Source organism: Gavialis gangeticus, unplaced genomic scaffold (genome assembly GCF_001723915.1).
Source record: "Gavialis gangeticus isolate Ggan-Ray unplaced genomic scaffold, GavGan_comp1, whole genome shotgun sequence".
In the NCBI taxonomy this organism is placed as follows: domain Eukaryota; kingdom Metazoa; phylum Chordata; order Crocodylia; family Gavialidae; genus Gavialis; species Gavialis gangeticus.
In genome coordinates this window covers 24,306,243-24,312,363 of record NW_017728992.1, presented here as the reverse complement: position 1 = coordinate 24,312,363, position 6,121 = coordinate 24,306,243, and the positions used below count along the sequence as shown (strand labels likewise).

General features: G+C 46.8%; 1 long non-coding RNA gene across 1 annotated transcript in view; it reads left to right on the top strand.

The window, feature by feature from the left end:
• LOC109300664 overlaps nucleotides 1–6,121 on the top strand; it is an 18,702-nt gene continuing 12,581 nt past the window's right edge. The window contains exons 1-2 of the long non-coding RNA XR_002098296.1: nucleotides 1–60; nucleotides 1,344–1,345. This is a non-coding gene — a long non-coding RNA (uncharacterized LOC109300664). The remainder of the gene's footprint in view (nucleotides 61–1,343; nucleotides 1,346–6,121) is intronic.

Sequence of the window (6,121 nt, the reverse complement as noted above, 5' to 3'; positions counted from 1 at the left end):
AGGGGTGCCTAAGCCCTGGCAGACCCCCTTTCGAGCCCCACCGCAGAGTCTGGGGGTAACGTAAGTTGCCACCACCCTGAGGGGGACCCTCTTAAGCTCTGTGTCCTCGGGGAAGCACAGGCCTACTAGTCTAATGGGTACTCGACCCAGTACAAGAACTTGGGGCACTTCCCCAAGTCAGGGGCCAAAATTAGTCTCCCTTAGTCCACAGACCCAAGGGGCCTCTTAGGCATAATTTAGACCCACCTCTCCATAAGTCTCCTACACGGGTCACAAAGGAGGACTTTATTGATTACAGGGGGTAGGGTGAAAATAGGGTCCAAGATGGAGCAATATCATAGAAATCGCATAGAGCAAAACAGTTCGGCTGAGGTAGCCTTTTGATCATGTATCTGAGTTACTGCCAGCTATATAGCTAACCAGATCTCGAGTAGCTTACTCACAAGCATCATCCAGAGGCTGTTGGAGATTCCCTCTGGAGGCAGGCCATTCCTAGCTCATGAGTTATGGGGGAGAGAGCCAGTTTCAGATGGTAAAGCTCCTCTCTAAGTCTGAGTCCCCCACATGGCTGCTGCCCCCTCCTCCTAGGCAGTTTTAACTTATATAGCCCCTGTGACTTCATTCACCTGGTCCAATAGAGGCCAGCACCTGCTGGCTGTTGGCCAACCAATTTGAAATGCATCACTAGTTGCCAGGCAGACTCTAGCCCACCAGGTAGAAGCCCCTCACCCAGGTAGGTGATACCAGTCACGTAGGCAGAGGGAGCAGGTTTCCCCCTCCCCTCAGGAATGTATCCAGCTCAGGTTACCTAAAGAGATAGGGTAAAGGTGTCTCCTCTGCTGGGCCCATCCTAATCAAATTGTCACAGAGCAGAGATTTTTGGGGAGAAACAAAGATGGCTTCCTGCCACAGAGCATCTCCTATTCCCTGCTGTCTTCCCATGATGAATTTATAGGAAGCCACAAGATCAGCTCTGAGCCTTCTCTTTCAAAGGCTGATGAGATCTAGGTCCCTCAGTCTCTCCTCGTGGGGCCTTGCCTGCAGGCTTCTGTTGCTTACTTCGTCACGTTGACGACTCGTTCATCTTGGAGTCAGCTATGACTCCAAGTTCCCTTTCCGCTGCTCAGCCTGTAAGTGTGTTGGTGGTTCTTTTTGCCCAGGTCAGCACTTTGCACTTGTCTTTGAACTCCATCCTATTTCATTCTGCCCATTTTCCCAAGCTGACTAGATCCACCTGGATCCATTCCCTACCCTCTGGTGTGTTAACTTAGCCCCATAATTTGGTATCATCTGCGGACTTGGACATGGTTCTCTCCATGCCCTCATCCAAGTCACTGATAAAGATGTTGAATAACACCAGTCCAAAGACTGAGCCTTGTGGGACTCCACAGCCCACATCTTTTCAGGTTGATATTGACCCATCCACCACCACTCTCTGGGTGCAATTCCTAAGCCAATTTGCCACCAACCTGACCATGTAATCATCTACATCATAGCCTGTCAGTTTATTTATGAGAACAGAATTCAATACCGTATCCAAGGCCTTCATAAAGTCTAGGTAGATGACATCTACCTTGACTCCTGCATCTAAGCATTTTGTGACCTGGTTATAAAAAGAAACAAGGTTAGTCATGCAGGATCTACCTGCAGTGAACCCATGCTGATTTCCTGTCAGTATTATTTCCCCTGCTGGGCTCCCACAAATGTGATCCTTAATGATATTTTCCAGAGTTTTCCCATGGATAGAGGTGAGACTAACTGGCCTATAGTTTCCTGGTTCCTCCCTCCTCCCCTTAAAAATAGGGACCACACTGGCCCTTTTCCAGTCCTCTGGGACCTGACCGGAGCACCATGAGTACTCGAATAGCCATACTAGCAGCTCTGCTATGACACCGGCCAATTCCTTCAGCACCCTTGGATAAAGTTCATCTGGGCTCGCTGATCTGAACACAGCCAGCCTCTCCAAGTGCCCCTTGACTAAGTCTGCACTAACAGTTGGTGGGCTGGTGTCCCTCCTGTGTCTATCTGTGATCCAATTGGGAGATTTGTCCTGGTCTGTGTCTAGGAATACAGATGCAAAGAACTCATTGATGAGCTCAACTTCATCCCCCCCTTTGTCACCAATTGCCCAAATTTGTCCTGTAGGGGTCCTACGCTACCCTGCGCCTTCCTTTTGTTCCCTATATGCCTAAAGAAGGACTTTTTGTTGTCCTTAATTTTTGTCGCCAGTCTAAATTCTAATCCTGCTTTGGTCTTCCTAACTGATTCCCTCCAAGTGCAAACTAGGGAGGTATACTCCTCCTTCGTAGCTACCCCCTGTTTCCACAGGCTGTATACCCCTTCCTTTGCCCTTAAGCTTTCCTGGACTTCCTAGTTCAACCAAGAGGGTTTCTTAGCCCTTTACCCCCTTTTATGCATAATGGGATTATCTCCTTCTGTGCCTGTATTGTCAGGTTAGTACAATGACTAATTATCTTAGGCAGAAGGCAAAGTAGATTTGCACCTTATAGATTAACTAAATCAGAAATGTATAGCACAGGCTTTCATGAGTCTGAGCTCACTTCACTGGTGATGCGTAGTGGGTGCATGCGCACCCTTGGTGAGTGGTAGTGCACCCCCTATGAAAAGGCACTGCCGACATGCCTGTGGGCTGTTGCCGCTCGCCACCCGCCCCCCGCCGACAGCACCAGTGGCATCTGGGGGAGCTCCCAGCTTACTGCCACCACGCTCCTGTTAAAATTGGAGATGGACTCAAATCTTCTCAGATCTAAGTTTCTGACCCTCCTCGACAGCTTATTTAGTAAGCTTACAATGTTTATAAGCTACTACAGCAGTGCAAAGAATAGGCCTGTGCAAAGTGGTAAGTATTTGCTTCAGATTTGGATTCAGCTGATTCAGAAGACAGTGCCTGTTGGAGATTCGAATCACTTTCCCAATTGGATTCAGCTGAATCAGATCCAAAAGATTCGGCACCACTTCAGAGATTTGGCCATAGGCTAAACAGCCAGCTGACACAGCTGCCTCCAGCTGGTAAGTCAGTTGGGGGAGGGAGGGATTGAGGCTGGGACAAGCTGTCCAGCTGACGGAGTGAATTACTTGGAGAGCAGGGTACGGGATGTGGGTGTGGCAGCACTCGGAGTGGGGGCTCTGCCCTGCGGCCTCTTACTTAGCTGGAGGGGGGGCGGGATGTGGGCACAGCTTGCTCTGGGTGGAAGGGGGCAAGTGGCAGCAGGGCATAGCCCCCACTCCCAGTGCTGCCATGCCTGCATCCTGTGCCTCCCTGCACTGGCTGGGCAAGCAGTGGCAGGGCAGAGCCCCCACTCCCAGCTCTGATGCAGGCACAGCTGGGGTGACAAGGCAATGACTTTCTCAGTGAGGTGGGAGAAGAAATCTAATCTCTTTCCACCACTACTATGTGTTGTCCTTTTCTCATAATATTTACTTGATCTTATAACTGATACCTTCAGTTATAAGGCAGCGCCATACCTAGACTCCTGGCAGCCCCGGGCAAACTTTTAGTATTGGTCCCCCCTTCACCAGAGATAATGAAAATAATAATGATAATTGAATTAAAAAATTACCATTTTGGGGCTCCCTTTCTGTCCAGGCTCCAGGTGGCTGCCCAGTTTGCCCATGCCTGTGTCTGGCCCTGCTAGAAGGTTTGCCCAGTGCTCTTCTTGGAAGGAGCATAGTGATGTAGAGATTGAATATCCTACAGAAGAAAAAATATGACTTAAAATTTATTACCCCTTTTTCAACTGGAATGCTGTAAACGTGGACTATAACCACTGAGCAGTGGAAAATAATTCAGTCTAGATCAATAGTTTTTGTTGCTATTATGGCCCAGATGCCTGAGCTTTATTTTAATTTTTTATTTTGTAGAGGTTAATGGAAGGACCAGTGGAGTCAACAGGCACATGGCTTCTGACTTAAGCCTCATACAAAGTTCATGATTGTTCAATCAGTCAAAAATAGTGATTATGACCTCCACATTAAAAGTGACTGTCATATAACTCATAAAGTTAAAAAAAAATCCTTTTGGTGTTTGTTTTGTGGTCTTCAGGAAGCACTTGGGCTCATGCCTTCAAACTTCTCTCTACTGCTGTGACAGCAAGCACATTTTCTTTTATCCTGAGTTTTTATGTACTTGGGGGTTTTTCTTTAAAGCCCCAGCATCTAGTGGATGCTGATTAGTAACCTTCTGTGTTAAAGAAAATCCAGACAGCTGTTGCTAGCACTACCAGTGTGAAGCCCTGCATAGACGTCTCACTAGGGAATTCTGCATTTGAATCAAGCTGGTAAAACAGATAGGTCTACCCCACCCTTACCGCCCCTCCCCCAACCTTTAATCCTAACTCTACCCCAACCCCCAGAAGTAGGATATGATTTGCCAATATTTGATGATTAAAATACTGCATTAGGGTTTGGTGTTATTCTTGTATAATCCACATTTTTAAAATGGGATGTGACACAAAATAGGTCTATGTACAAGGTATGAACAAGCATATCCTTCTCAGCAAGAACACTTCATTTGACAGAAGCTCTTGAATAAAGAAGTGCATCACTGTTTCTAATATATTCTGGGTTGGGTACTGTTCAGTCCACTTCCCCCTTCCCTACAATCCTGAATGGCAAGTGGTTAGCAACCATCTTACAGGCCCTTTTCTGCACAGAGAAATGGGACATCTGTCTCCAAGACCACATTCTGTGTGGTCTAGGATTCATATATGAAAGATTTAGGCAGTAAATCTTGCAGTCATGGTGGAAGAGAAGGTTAAGCATAACTTGCCACCTTGTAGTATAATGAGCTCAGTAGCTTCTTCCTATTAGGATTCAGTGATCTCTTTAAATTTCATGACATTTGTGAAAGAAGCTAGCTTTAGGGACATTGTTTGCTGAAACACCCACCCCCACCAAGCCTATGTGGCAGACTGCCTGATCCATTGTCTTCAGGCCCACGAAGCACAGAACAGATCCTTCCTAGGTTGCTCTGTATGCCCTGTGTGTGCTGCTGGAGTGGCTCAAGTCCCATGAGCTGGCATCCACACTTTGGAACTGGGGGTGGACAGTGATGAGGGTCCCCTCATCTATGGGGCATCTATGGCTGCCATGCTTACCAAAACCCAGAGACTGGGAACCATGCTTCTTTGGGAAGCCCTGAATGTCCTCTGTTAATCCCAGAGATTTAGATGCGCGGAGGGAAGGGAATATATATCAGCAACCCCTTGTGGCTGAGGATGATTGTCTTCTATGGTTGCTTTATCTGTGACTGACTAGGCTGATTCAGGATTGACAGACTGTTGCAACTTGGGCATGTGTTTTTTGAGTGGAGTGGTGGCTCTGGATTCTTGATTTAGTTTGCAATACGCTGTTTCTGCCGCTCCTGCTTTTGTCTTCTGTTATTGTCATAAAGTTTCAAAATACTAAGATCATTCCAGCAGACTCTTCCATTTGAGACAGTCCTGGGTGATAGTCTCCTATGGGTTGATGTCAGTGTTACTTTTTTTTCAAATTGGCCATGAGGACATCTTTGAAGCACCTTCTCTGCCCTCCTCTGGAACATATGCCTTGACTGAGCTGTGGGAATAAAATTTGCCTTGAAAGTCTGGAGTTGGACATCTGGATGACATGGCTGGCCCAGTGAAGTTGATGTTGGATGACCATTGCTTTGATGCTCATGGTGTTTGCTTGCAAGAGGATGTTAATGTTGGTGTGTCTGTCTTCCCACTGGTTTTGAAGGATCTTCTTCAGGCACCACTGATGATACTTTTCCAGTGACTTGAGGTGTCTCCTGTATATTGTCCATATCTCAGCTTCGTAAAGTAGGGATCACAGCTGCTTGATAAACCATGATCTTGGTTTTTGGATCTGATGTTGCAATCTTTGAACATCCATTTCCCCAGGTGTCCAAAGGCTGCACTTGCACTTTTAAGGTGTCGTTGGATTTCTTCTTCAATGTCAGCCTTCTGCAGGAGATGGCTTTTGCTGTTTGGGAAATACTCAGCATTCTCCAATCTCACTGTAAATTTGAATTACCAGAGCTAGGGTCTGCTCATTAAGATGAGGATGTTGATGTTGATGGAGGACTGTAGTCTTCTGAATGTTAAGTATCAGTCCCATT